At 42.0% G+C, this 13,902-nt stretch overlaps 1 long non-coding RNA gene across 2 annotated transcripts in view; it reads left to right on the plus strand.

Moving 5' to 3' along the window:
• LOC108492512 overlaps positions 1–13,575 on the plus strand; it is a 60,367-nt gene extending 46,792 nt beyond the window's left edge. The window contains exon 6 of one of the 2 annotated variants that reach the window (XR_001873128.1): positions 13,467–13,575. This is a non-coding gene — a long non-coding RNA (uncharacterized LOC108492512). Of the gene's footprint in view, positions 1–9,490; positions 10,084–13,466 lie in introns of those variants that run through there. The other variant, XR_001873127.1, reaches the window with a different exon arrangement.
• The last annotated feature ends 327 nt before the right edge of the window (positions 13,576–13,902 follow it).

The raw sequence follows: 13,902 nt of genomic DNA on the forward strand, positions 1-13,902 counted from the left end.
ATGGGTAAAAGAGAGACAGGGAATAGCTAAAAGCACAGAGGAATCAGAAATGCCAAAGAAGCATCTGTAAACCCTGACTTCATTCCAGCAGTGAAAATCTGCATTGCCTCTGTCCCTCATCCATGTCAAAATACCTGCATTCATTTTCATTACAAGGAAAACTGAAGTTGTAAGGTTCTGTAATCCCAGTAATAGCCAGTTTGGCCACATCCTGTCCACTGATCTCCAGTTCTTTCCTCTTCTCCTGTGAGCTTTTGGTTCCTCTCTACCCTCACCTTTATACTAATTCTTCCCATTCCCATTTGCCTTTGGCATTTACTGACCCCTCACTTATAACTTGTTCAACTTTTGCTAGTCCGGACTATTGCTTTTAGGGAAGGGATTTGAACCTTGTGGGGCTGGAGAGGTGAAGTCTTGCTGCACATCACTAAGAGGTGGACATGGAGATCCTGTGCTAGACTTCCTTCAGGAATGATTGATAGAAGGTGCCTGACAAATGATGTTCACTCCCAGCATTTGTTACCTTGCAGTGATTCAATGACCTTCACATCTTGGGTAGGCTTGCTTTGATTTGAGTGTGCTCAGTGCTCATCCAGGCTCAAAGGGAAAGCCAGGCTTCAGAGATGCCATGGGTCTGTCCCCTCCTGGCAGTGTGCTAGAGCTCCTGGGTTTCCAGATTGGAGTTAAAAAGACATAGAATTAAGTAGCTTTTGGAGGATGGTGCTGAACCCCTGCTGTTGAACAGCAGGTCTCTTTAGTTGCTTACAGACACCTGGGCTCTGTAGGAAATAGATCCAAACCTGTGTGCTCAGTTCTCTGTTTTACCTTTCCACACTAACATTCTTCAGGGTTTTAAAAATTCATTAGAACTTCTGTGTGCCAACTCCTAAGAGAAGCAGATTGCTCTCAGAAGTGGGGAAGCAGAAGATGTAGGAAGGAGTGTTCAAGGCCAGGTTGGATGGGGATTTGAGCACCCTGGTCTAGTGGAAGATGTCCCTGTCTGGAATTAGATGATCTTTAAGGTACCTTCCAACCCAATCCAGTCTATTTTTCTATGATTAAGGTCGACAGCTTCAGATTTTTGGGTACTTCTCCAGCATCTTGCTGTGGTACCACGTGCAGCACAGCTGGAACAGCCTCTGGAAGTTGTGTCGTCAACTGACTTAAATAAACAGGGCTCCAGTTAGGTCAGCGGGAAGATCCCAGCGTAGCCCAGCTGGGAATCTGGTCACAGCCCTGGGACTCTGCCTAATCCGCGCGGCTCTCGGCAACACTAGAGGTCACTCTGTGACCAGGGATGGAGCCTGCCGGCGTCTGGGGGCCTTGGGAAGGTCAGCGGCTGCTAATCCGTATAAATTGCTGAACTACAAGCAAAATTTGTAGCTCATTATGAAGCACTTTGATGCGGCATTGCTTCTACCCCAACTTCAGATGCCAATTTCCTACGGGGAAAACCCCCCTCCCTTCAGGGGCGTGTTCCTGCCAGCACCCAGAACAGGGACGGCTTTTTAGGCACAGTTTGGGGACATTTCTGCTGGTCTGGGCAGGGTCCCCCACGGCACCTTTCCGAGTGGATGTACCTGCCTCCCTCCTCTCCCCAGCAAGGCTGTCAGCTTCTTATCAGCAGCGTCAGGAATTCATTTAGCTGATGCTGCCTACCAAGCCTGGGGGTAAAGATGGATTTAACACAGTCACTAGACAGCTGTGTGCTAAACTCACTGGCTGTGGAACCTATAACGAAAGGATTTAATTTTATTCCCTAATAATCCCTTTTCTCTCAAACAGGTCAGACTAGAGAGGCTGCTGCTGCTGCTGGAGCTTTCAGCCTCGCTGGCGGTGTTGTTATTGGTTTCAGGGCTGGTCAGTCAGGCAAGACATCTGTCTCATCTTGGGGAAAAGTTTTCCTTTTAGTATTATTTTATTGGGGCACTCAAAAAAGAAGGCATCTCTGCTTTGCTGTTCCCTGAAATACCTCTGTAGAAGTTATTCTGAGTGAAGGATTTCAGTGATTTTTTTTCCTCCTACCCCTAAAGAGACCAGTGATTTTGGATCAGGTGAACCTATTTGGAAGTTGGTTGCGTAGTTAGCAATTAATTCCAGTTGAAAAATAAAGAATTAAAAGAAAATTAACAATAACGTTAACATTTTCTGTTGCAAAATATGCCTCATTTTGACCAGTAAATAAAGCCCATTCTCACCCTTCCCCCAGTCTCCCAAAGGATCAAAGGTGAAACACCTGATATGAGACTGAACAAAACATTTACTTGACCTAAAGCATTTTTTTTGAGTTTATTTTTTCACTTTTGCCATAAAAGGCAAAGCTGGTTTATTTGCACAGCTTTATTTGCAAGCCTTCTCTTAGCTCCTGTGGAGGCCAGGTGTCTGGTGGCAGGGGAGGGAATATGCCCCACACCCCTTTTTCTCCATGGAACCATGCCATTAATGACCCAATTTTGCTGGAGGTTTCTAATGCTCTTACAAGGGTTTTGTGGCATGAGGAGGCTTTGCACTTCCCCCATTAGGGCAGGTACCTGGTTGTTGCTGGATTCCATGGTAGTGCAAACATCTCACAAATCTAGTCAGAAATAATTGGGATAACAGGGACTCCTTAGTCTTCGTTCACTCGAGGGTCACAGGACGTCAGATTTGACTTTGCTATTGAAGTCAGCTAATGTACTGGAAATGCCTTCATTTTCTCCCTCTGGAGGCAGGGGTTCAAATCTGCCATAAATTACAAGTGACACAGGTTCAGTAGTCTTAATTAAATCCCACGAGGTTATTTTTGTGTGTCAACACTCCCCTTCTCCTCCCTTCTGCACCATTTGGAGCAGCCGAAGGGCAAGGAGGACTCCAGCACCGTGGGTGGAAGTTCTGGGTGCAGGGTTCCAGTGCTGGAGTTGGGTACACCCACACCCTCAGCCTGCCTGGTATCAATCTCCATTGAGCTTGGGATGTAGTGGATATTCTTCGTGCATTTAAAGCATTCAATTCTGTGCAGGATCGTTATTCCTTGTAGGGAGATAACTGGCTATAGAGGATTTCTGTTATCCACAGCATCTCTCCAGCCTGGGATTCATTGATTTCCGATCTGCTTTGTAAAGGTGCAGAATAGGGGTGATCAATGCTACAGTGCTGATGTGAATAAAGTGTGTCCCCTAATCTGCATTAACAACAGCCCACTTCTGATATCCTGAGCTGACCTGGTCATGACTGTCTCCTACACAGATAAATACGCTGGCTTTTGCTAACATGCCTTGAAAGCCTTTGGAATAGGAACGAATCAGATCCAGTGCAGCTTTTCCAGGGAGTGGCTAGGCTGATTCAAACCTCTTCTAAGCTAATGCTTTTGTAAAGGCACTATATGTTGCTTGCTAACATTTCTCTTAGCTTGGATTTAAATTAAAACCTTTGATTGGTCTCCGATTCCTCCCAGACGAGGGTTAAAAAAAGAAAAAAAAAGAAAGAGAAAGCTAGGAAAAAACCCCCAAGCCCCAAAACATACCATTTAGAGAAGAACTGTTTAGAGAGCAGGTTTTTATTTAATAAACAGTGATCAATTGAATTGATTAACCATGAACACATTACAGCAGAGTTTGTTGTTGCTGCTGCTGATAATTGCAGTTCACGTGCATGAGAATATTAAATGGCTGTTTGCAGGATCATTTTCATGCTCTTTTCATTTAACAGAATGGAGAAAACAACAACTGTTGACAGTGATTTTGGTTAGGACTCGAGTGCTGCAGTCTGTGCCCTCAGGATGCCTGTGCAATAACTCTATCAATTGTGGCCATTTACTCTGCACTTCCAGACATTTCTGCAAACCTTGCAGCTGTTTTTTTACTAATTTGCTTGGTAATTAGATCTTATCATGCTGGCTCCATGGCTTTACATAAACTGTAAGCATTTGGAGCTGCCATGTGAGACATTTTAGAGTTGTCTGTGTTGGTTTGTGCAGCTCTGCAAAGACCAGGGTGCTCTCAAAATACAGTACAGACAGGAAAGCAGTTGTAACAAATGAGTTCCTGCTGATTTAAGGTTTCCACAGAGGATAAGAGTTTCTTCACTTAAATTAACGACTGGAAGCCAAGCAGCATGGGTGGGTTCATCCTGCTGGATGCTGAGCACAAACTGGGTTCTCTGCTCCTACCCTCTCTTTTCCCCTTCAGTACACATCTTTGTTTTCAGTAGGAGTTGAAGGCTTCTGTAAAATTATTTTACCATTTTAGATAGTTCGTTGATGTTAAGGAGAGGAATATCATGGTCCTGTGAGCTCAGGGTCAGGAGCTGGTTTCAGTCATGCCCAAATAATGTGAATGGAAAGACAGTGAGCCCTTTTGTGGCAGCAAGACAACTTGCAATGGCTTTATGCAGTGATATGTGTAGTACAATTTGGGAACTGTGGATCTAGGTGCCACTGCTGGTGGAATGGCCTTCTGATGGTTCTGTGCTGTGCCAGGCAGAGGCTGGTTTAGTTTCAGGGTTACTGAAACCCTTGTTTCATGTCTGTAAGTCATCTGGTTTTCTGTTTTGTCCTCTCTGTGCTTTGCACTTTCCACTGGGAGGACAAGCCAGGTGTCACAGAAGTGTCTTTGCTCTTAGAACCTGTAACATCAGTGAAGGTCCCATAAATGGGAACATTGCAAAGTTTGCATCTCTAGAGGTCCACCTAGTCAGGAATGAAACCCAAAGAGTTTGAATGTAACAGATGTCAGAGTAACATGTAACTTTTTTTTTTTTTTTGTGTGTTTGAACAAATCATTAAAAATTTTGCAAGAAAATCTCATGAAGGATACAGAAATATTATGGGAAGAGGCAGCTTTTCCAGATGGGCTTTGGTGCTTGTTTTTGTCAGGTGATACTGGCAGATGTCACCATAAAAGTACTTTTGCCACTTGTAAAAGTAGTATTAGTAATGCAAGAGCTGTGAAGGCCTAAGAGGTGTGTTAGGCGATATCTATAGGGAGAAGGGACACATTTTATTGGGTAACTGATATAGTTGGGAAAAAAACATGAACTTTTGAGGATGGGAGTCCTGCTTTCTGCAAGTTTTCTGGAGTTCTGAAGACACAGCTCGAGGGCTATACAGATCTTTCAAAATTCACCTTTGATATCACAGTGAGACTTTCAAAAGGGTTCTGTGGTTTTGGGCAGTTTTTTGAAGCAAAACTCCTGTACCCTGTCCTTAAATTGGTGCTTAAAAATTGATGCTCTGTTGGAGCTGATCTCCAAAGACTGACTAAGATCTCTTTGGGGCAAGATGGGGGAATGCATTTGGGACCCCTAGAGCTGATCCTTCAGGGGAAGTTTTCCCTGGTTCCCTGCTAGCATGAAGGATACTGGTAAAAATGGCAGAGGTGTTCCATTAGAAAAGTCTGCACAGGTGATCTTTTCTCTTCTAGAACTTCATAAAAGTTGCTATGACATGTTTTATATGGTATTGTCATCTCTGTGAAATCGTGGCTATAGCTTAGTTTGTACTTGTGCCAAAGATGATATTATGGGCCCTTGGGTGAATTCACTGACTTTACACTGTAAAGTGTAATAATTTCAGAAACAGACAAATTTGGACCCAGTGGATATGCTCTGCATACAGTTGTGTTACAGACCTTGGCATTTGCCAGCAGCCCATCCAGTAATGCACACCCAGTGTTTGTGCATCCCCTTCAGGCTCAGTGCAGTAGAAATCTAAATGTTTTTGCCACCCTAGATAAATGCAGTAACTGGAAATATGAGTGTATACATATATATATAGCTCTAGGTCTATCAGATATTTGAATTTTCTTTCAGTAATAAACCCTTGGGAGAAGTTTCACTTCAGTGTCAAGCTTTGATCCAAGTGGATATACCAAGTTTAAAGAAGTTTAGTTTGAAGTCTTTAAATTAGCATTATATACCTCACAAATAATTCCTCCAAGTCACTGATGGCTGATGTGCTCCTAAATTTCGGGGATGGTGGTGAAGCAGACACTGCAGGTAGATGGATTTCAGGACAACTGAATGGTGACAGCAGCATATGCTATTGGGATTTTAATAATAGCAGCAATAATAATAACAATAACATCTATTTTAACATAAATATAATTTAAATAAGTGGGTTCAAATGTGTGGGGCATATCTGTTCTGCAGAACACTGAGAGAGTTATCCTGGCTCTGGACAAATGATGATATGGGCAGACCTGCATGACAAATTAATTACCCCAGGAAGTAAATGCTTCAGTTGAGAGGTAACACTGTGCTAATACAGGACAAGGGCATCTCTGTGGATATATCTTGGGTTGTTTGAAGGGGCCTGGGACTTTAATATACGACAGAACACTTCCCTGGGGATGTGGTTTTAGGCTCCAAGCCTGGCACTTTAATCAGCCACACATCTCCCCTTTGCTGCACAGTACCTGTGGTGGTGGGGAGGGTGCTCATTTCTCCATTCTCTGGGAACAAGTGGAGGGAGAATTTACTCCTCAGGTTCTGAAAGCTCTGTGTGAACTTCAATATGACGGTGGCAATTTTAATCAAAGAAATGTACTGTGGATGTCACCTGCATTTTTATCCAGTTCTCTTTGACAGAAATAGAATTCAGAGTTCTGCTAGCGACAGAAAGGGCAGAAAAGCCCACTCCTAGGCTCGTTCTGCCTGCTGTTATTCTGCTACCATAATTACCTCTAAACATAATTATGGCCAAGACAAATGACATTTTTAGCTTCGGTCTTTAAAGACAAGAGTTAATTTCAGGCTTTGACCAGAACTATGTTAATTAGCCTCTACTCACTCCCTTTGTATGGAATTACATCACCCAGGACTTAGCATAGGTTGCCTTTCCTGTATCTTTGAGTAATGAAAGGACACGGCATGGCAACCAAATCAAGGGCTGCTGCATTAACAAGGCCACTTTTCTGCCCATTTATCATCTATTAAAGGTGCACTAGTTTGTAAAGTAACACCACCTTCAGCAGGGCCGCCACGAACAGCTCCTCATTTATTTTCTGCATGGTTTAAGTTGGAGTTAGACCCACCTTGTAGCTCAGAGGTGACAGCCAGTAAGAAAAAGTACACTAATTGAGACATCTCAAGGGAGAAATAGAAGAAAACTGAAAAGGTAATTAGAATGAGAGGGTTTCAAGCTGGGTAAGTAAAATCGAATGGAGGTGCATATTAGGGGCTGTTACAGATGGGAAAGAAAGTACTTGGAGAATAAAAAAAGAAAAATGAATATTAGAGAACAGAGCACCCTTTTCACACTTGAAGAATGGAGCAGAGAGATAAAAAATAATGTAACAGTGGAGATACAGGCTGGGAAAAAAAAAAGCTCCAGAAGTATGAAGGACATATTTAAATGTGAGAGAGAAAGAATGGAAAAAATAATAGAGCAGATCAATTACTAGAGCTGTAGCCAAGGAAGGAGAAACTGTCAAATGAATATTTCTGGAGCTGTGGTAAAGTATCCTTCCTTTGTGGGGGATGTAGCATGTGTTTGGTCTGTGTGGGAGGGGTTTCTTTTGGGGGCTAACTCAGTATTTGAATTTGCTGCAGTGTCTGTATGCCAAATGGAGCACTGGGGTGAATGCCTGCCTGGGCAGAATTGGGTTAATTAGATGTTGTGTGACAGAGTTTATAGCTAATGCCAGACCTTCTTCTGGTGATTGAAGTTTTAGCCCCTCGGTGATTTTCCCTGTGTGTCTCTTTTGCTTTGGTGTCCACACTTAGGGACATGTTTAGGTCCAATCTCAATTTTTCCCATTTTAAACCTTCCCTTACCTGCTGGAAAAGAATCACCCAGGTTACCCCCAGGTCATTTCCACCCTACACACAGGGAAGCTGAAGTCCCAGAACATTCCCTCAGGGAGATGCACACCCAAACCAAAGCAGCCACATGAAGAGAAACACTTTTTTTGTTAAGAGTGAAAGATGGCCATTGCTTTCCAATGTGGTCACAGATAGTTAGGCAGGATTTCTCCTTTTGCCTCTTCTGGAGGCAGGAGGCTGGAATCATCTTCGTTGGTAGGTGGAGAAGTTGGCGCATAATTTCCTCTGGCTGCAAGGCAGGAATCCTGGAATGGTTTGGGTTGGAAGTGATCTAAAGATCATCTCCTAAGTCCAACCCCCTGCCATGGGCAGGGACACCTTCCACTATCCCAGGTTGCTCCAAGCCCTGTCCATCCTGGCCTTGAACACTTCCAGGGATGGGGCAGCCACAGCTTCTCTGGGCAACCTGTGCCAGGGCCTCACCACCCTCACAGGGAAGAATTTATTCCCAATATCCGTTCTAAATCCACACTCTTTCAGTTTGAAGGAATCTAAATCTTTCCCCTTTCAGGGAGGTGGTTCAAGGGAAATCAGTAGAGTTCTGTGTCTGGTTGCCTTGGTGGGACTGGACCAGCAGTGTTTGTCCTCATTAGAACTTGTTTGTACAGTGCAGGGCCAGGAGTTGAACTCGATGATCCTTGTGGATCCCTTCCAACTCTGGATATTCTATGATTCATATAACGCTATTTGTAGCTACTAAGTTGTATCCTTGAAATTAATATCCACTCACTGTGGAAATGGAATTTTCTGAGCCAAGTACAGTATTTGTGGTTTTAATTGATAGTCTCATTAGAGCATTTTTCTCACGCATTGTCTGTTAGGTTTTTCTTTTATAAGCTTCACTGATAAAATTGTCAGAAAAGCATTTGTTGCTTTATAAAAGTTATACTGGATCCTGCTGAAGATTTCAAGAACTTCAAAGCTGTTAATAACACTGGCATTTTTTATCCACTGAAAATTTTTGAGCACTTGATCAAAACCTCTTTTCATGTTTCCATTTTAATTTTTTTGTATTTAAGAAAATCTGCCTAGAAACTATAAAAATTTTAATTACATTTCAGAGCCTGACTCTGTTCGTCCTGAGAAATAACTAAGGGCACTTGAAAATTTGCTTAACTGAAAGAAGAAAAAACACACCAAAACTTTAAAAAAGTAAAACCCTCAGATGTTTCAAAGAGCAAGTGTATCAGAAATTTAAAATAAAACAGAAAACCACCTGGTGAAGTTAGACATACCCTGGCTATTTCCCATTGTTATAAAAGCCATTTGTAGGGCAGGAATGTTCATGGACAGTCAGGATTGAATGTTTGGTACTAGGTGCTATCTGAAGAAAGAAAGAAAGAAAAAGGTAGAATCTTTGCCCCAGATTAATTACTTTACTTATGGAAATCCTCTGACCATGTTCTCAGGATAACAAATAAATACATTCTTTTATTTTGGAAGATGTAGCCAGCCTTCTCCAGAAGGAAGCGGTGGCAAGTTCAGTGGAAAACGACAGTGCTCTTAGTCCCAGAGTTTCAAAGATCACAAACTCCCTCTAAGGACTTAAAAAAACAAAGAAAATCCTGTGACAGAGAATATTCTTCTTCATTCATCATTTGAAGCCCGGCCTCTAAAAGTGTTAAGAACAAGTTATTTTCAATATGAGTTAGCCCCAGGGGATTTGATAAAAGGCGCTTTTCTTTTCCAGCTGGCTAATCAAAAGTGGTCTGCAGAAGGCCTCAGTGACTTGGATGGCAGTTCTGAGACTCCCCCAGCCTCAGCAAACTTTTCTGATCCAAGGAACAAAAAAAAACAAAGATGTGTCACAAGCCTGACTGGATATGGGAACTGGGAAGACAGAGCTCATTCATCAAGAAGCCTGGAAGTCTCCCAGGGAAAGGTGGAAAACAAATTAGTGTCTCATCTTGAAGCTCCTATAGGTTGTCCAGGACTGAACTGTTCCAAGTAAGGAAAACAACTTTCATTTCTGGGAGACATCTGTCTTGCTTCTACTCTGTTACACAGAGCTTTCTCAAAAGGAGAGGTAGTCAGGACTTAGAGTCTGCCTTTCTTAGGCAGATCCTATTTTTCCAGTGCTAAATGAGCATTTACCAGAGCTGCCTTCTGAGGTTGGTGTTGAAGATTTGGGATTTGCAAAGTTGGCTTTCCTTTCCTGGAAGGAAATGCAGACCCCTTTTGTAACACCCCTTAAAAAATGTCCTGTTCTATTCCTTGTGGACATCTCCTCCTGGCACCAGCTGGTGATCCACTTACAAGCAGGAAGATGGATAGCTCTGAGGAAAAGCCAGCAGGCACAAGTGACTGGTTTCCAAATAAAGGAATCCTGAATGTAGAAATTTTTTTCTCTCATGTCAGCAATTTTGTTATTTGCTTCCTCATGCTGCTTGGGGGTCGCCCCTTAGGCACTGTCCATCAGTGCATGGGGTTCATTTGAACATACTTTCATTTTCTGCAGCATTGGCCCATGCAGCCATACACTAATACCACTGTAGATGCCATAGGCATATATATATATACACACTCAAATTAGCTGTTCTGTTGATAATGATCAATTAATGTGATTTCGTTGCTTGGTTACACTCACAAAAAATCCGAATTGGAGCAACATGTGTCAGAATAGACCCGAAGTATTTCAAGGTTCACTTATAGTCCAATTTACATTTAATAATCAGGCAGTTGCTAAATGAACTTCACTGTTCTCAGAGCAGAATCTGCCTGGCAGGGACTGTGACCCTGTCACCAGCCTGTCCCTGGTAACATTCGCTTTCCGTGGAAGCTGTGAGCCACATTCCTCGAAAGCACCTCCTTTTTCCATCTGTCTCTTGTTATCTGTGTTTCTGCTAAGAAATTTCGTCAATTATTTCCTAGTACTTGAGTTCTGCTTTTTATTTGGGTTTTATTTCTTATGTATGATAGTACATGGTGTGTATATAAAATATGTATCTATGTTTATATATTTATTTCCTTCATGCCGTGATATTATTGTCTCTGTCCACGTCCAGATCTAGACAGAAAAATGAGATGAACAAATGGAAACCAGTGTCATTAAATGTCCCCAAAAGCTTCACCCAAATGTTCTAAGCAGGTGGAGAGAACAGATAACATGTGCCCTCCCTGACTTCACTGCTGGAGGGGGACACATGCAATAGAGTTTGATGTCCTTCAGCAGATAATCTTGTGATTTCTCGTTGCATAAAAAAACCTGTCTGGTTTTTGAATATCTGCTTGCCCTTTTGAAAAGTTTATCTCAAACATCATCATTAATTGGGCTTTATAGTCCAATAATAATTACTAATACTGGGCACCACTGCCTGTCAGCCTGTTTATTCCCAGATACTTGTCTGCCTTAGTGGTTTTGTCTTGCTCTTTTTTCTTTTTTTTTCTTTCCCTTCTAAGCAGTGGGAAAAACACCTGAATAATTCAGCAAGAACCTTTTACATTATGAAAAATATAATCAGCTGGCAGCGCTGAGATATCTTATTTCTACAGGATGCTAACTCAAGTATTACAAGTGACTGCAGGATTAATGCCAGAACGCTGAAGGTGTGGATACACATCGTCCTCTTTGTTCAAGGCAGTCTCAGCCTTGTGGAGGGCTGAGAGAAGACTTTGTATTCCTCACCGTGCCTACCTAGTGCCACTTAATAATTTAAATCCATTAATCGCTCAAGATGAACACTTAGTGTTGCTTGACTCACCACCACCAAGAGAAGGGTTTATCCAGGTTAAATAAAAGATCTTAAAATTTTGTCATCTTGCAAGGGCCACATCTTTCATTGTGAGAGGCTTTAGTTTTTATTGGGGAGTGGTGGGGGTGTTACTATGCCAAAAGTGCTTAAGTAAACAATCATATCCATACATCACAAGTAGATGTCTGAGAATATTAGCTGTTTATTTCTCTGACATACTCTGAGGAGTCTATGGGGGGCTCTTGCAGGAGTCAGGACCTCAATGTAATATACAAGCTTTGATTCTGATATTTCCCTTGATAACCGTGCTCTACCATATTGGGGTCGGAAGTCAGCAAAGGTTCATTGGCTGTTGTAATGCTCACTGTCACCAGTAATAAGTACAAAGGACTTGCTTTAAAAGCTGGCTTATAAAACTTTAAGGAAACTTGGATTGCTTAAGTGAACTTCCAAGGCTCTTCGGGGGCCAAGTGCACTTTGGTTGTCTACTTATATTAATTTCACAGAGTTTAAAGGGTCAAGCAATGCAGTTGGTGATGCTTATTAATTTATGAAACACAGAACCTTGCACTATCTCGCTTTGACCACTTTCCCTCTCCTTTTAGAAAATTTAATATACATTAAAGCTTGCTAGACAGGGGCGCCCTAAAGGATTAAGCCCAAAGTTCACAGCTGGACTAAAAGGTTCAAAGACGTTGTATCCGCAACACTGATTTGATTCCAAGTGACGTTCAAACAACGGAACCAAATTGTGGATGTTTGAATGTGTAAGGAAACAGCAATTAGAGGAATACCACAGAATGGCAAAGGATTAGGATTTATTTTCCTTAAAGTTGTAAAACTGATTACAGCCTTATTCTTTCTTTCATGGGGGGATGTGTTTGATCACATCAGCTTTTGGGGTCACTGGTTGTCAAGAAAATTTTTTGGTGTTACAACACAGCTTGCCAAGCTCTAGAGGCTCATACAGACCCAGTAACTTTACAGAATATATTTGATTGTCGTGGCCATGTGAACTGGGTAGGAAAATATTAACCAGAAGGGAAGAAGAGAGTGAAGGGGACTGAAGAAACACGGTTAGGATTTAGAAACCTGACATAATCGTGTTCAGAGGTATTTCTGCATTCTGTTTACTTACTTTTGAATTGCTTTGGTGTCTTGTCCAGGGGAGATAATTCCAGAAGTCATTCACACCTGGGCTGCAAATTCAATACTGCATTCAGGTGACAAAGGGAACGTGATTGCTGAGCTACTCAGAAAATTGGAAATCAAATTGGCCGTGATGGTTGGTCTATGCGGTCTCCTTTTGGAATCAACAAGAGGGAGAAGAGAATGAAGGACAGGAAAATAAAGTGTGTCCTGCTGTATGGAAAATGAGTTTATGTAGCCAGAGTTTGTAAAGGGGGAAGCAAATTTCGTGTTATGCCAGCTCTGATTCCTGAGGCCTCGTGGAACGCTCACCTTGAGGAATGAGTTGTACTTCACTGGAAATTTGCTGTTGCAAAGAGAGACTCTTAACCCTGTCCCAGTGGTGAAGACTGTTGATATTGCAGCTGGGCCCCAACAGCCTCAGAGAAGGTTGTGGTGCATCACATGCTGGGAGAAAGTCTGTGACTGGAGAGAATTCATAGCTTTTCTGAGTGAAAAAGGACAAAAGTGTGTGTGTGGGACAAAACAGCTGGGAAGACTTTTATGTGATCCATGGCACTATGTTTCCATCCAGAGAACAGAACTCACATGTCCAGGACTTCAGCAGCCTTACCCATGCATTTTAAACCCTTTAAACAGAGAGAACAATGCAGAAAATCCCAGAGGACACATGAGAAAGGGGGTTGTACCTAATCCTTTTATAATTTCTTTGCATTTACTTGCTAACAAAATATATTTTTCTTTAGAATGACCTCTGAGATTTTATACTATGGGGTATTTGGTTTAAAATGTACTGTAACCTTCTTCTTTTTTAAAATTGATCAGATCAGCCTTGAACACTCAAAGAAAAATCTGCCTGCTCTGAATATTGCCTGAGGATTTAGAAAGGTCTTTCTTGGAAACAGAAGAACAAGATGAAACAATTATCTGTAAAGCATGGTAAGAGAGAAAAAGAATAAAGGAATGAGTTATGTTTGACTTGTCTTCTTCCAAGAGATGATTTTTTTCTGGTTTTTAGAGTAGACTTTAGATGTGGGAGATTTCCACTGTCTTGCTAGAACAAGTTTCAAAACATGGGCATTTTTCCTCCTGCTCTGCTAACTTGTAAACCAAAAAAAAAAGTCTTTGTTTGGGCAACTTGATCTGCAGTCAGACTGTATTATTTATTTGCTGCTTCAGTTGTAGGAGAAACTTTTGTAATGACAGGTGTCAGTCAAATAAATGTTTGCTTTCTTCCACCTGAGCAGAAGCAACACTAAAA

The sequence above is a fragment of the Lepidothrix coronata genome, unplaced genomic scaffold, assembly GCF_001604755.1.
Source record: "Lepidothrix coronata isolate B3197 unplaced genomic scaffold, Lepidothrix_coronata-1.0 Scaffold11, whole genome shotgun sequence".
NCBI classification, from domain to species: domain Eukaryota; kingdom Metazoa; phylum Chordata; class Aves; order Passeriformes; family Pipridae; genus Lepidothrix; species Lepidothrix coronata.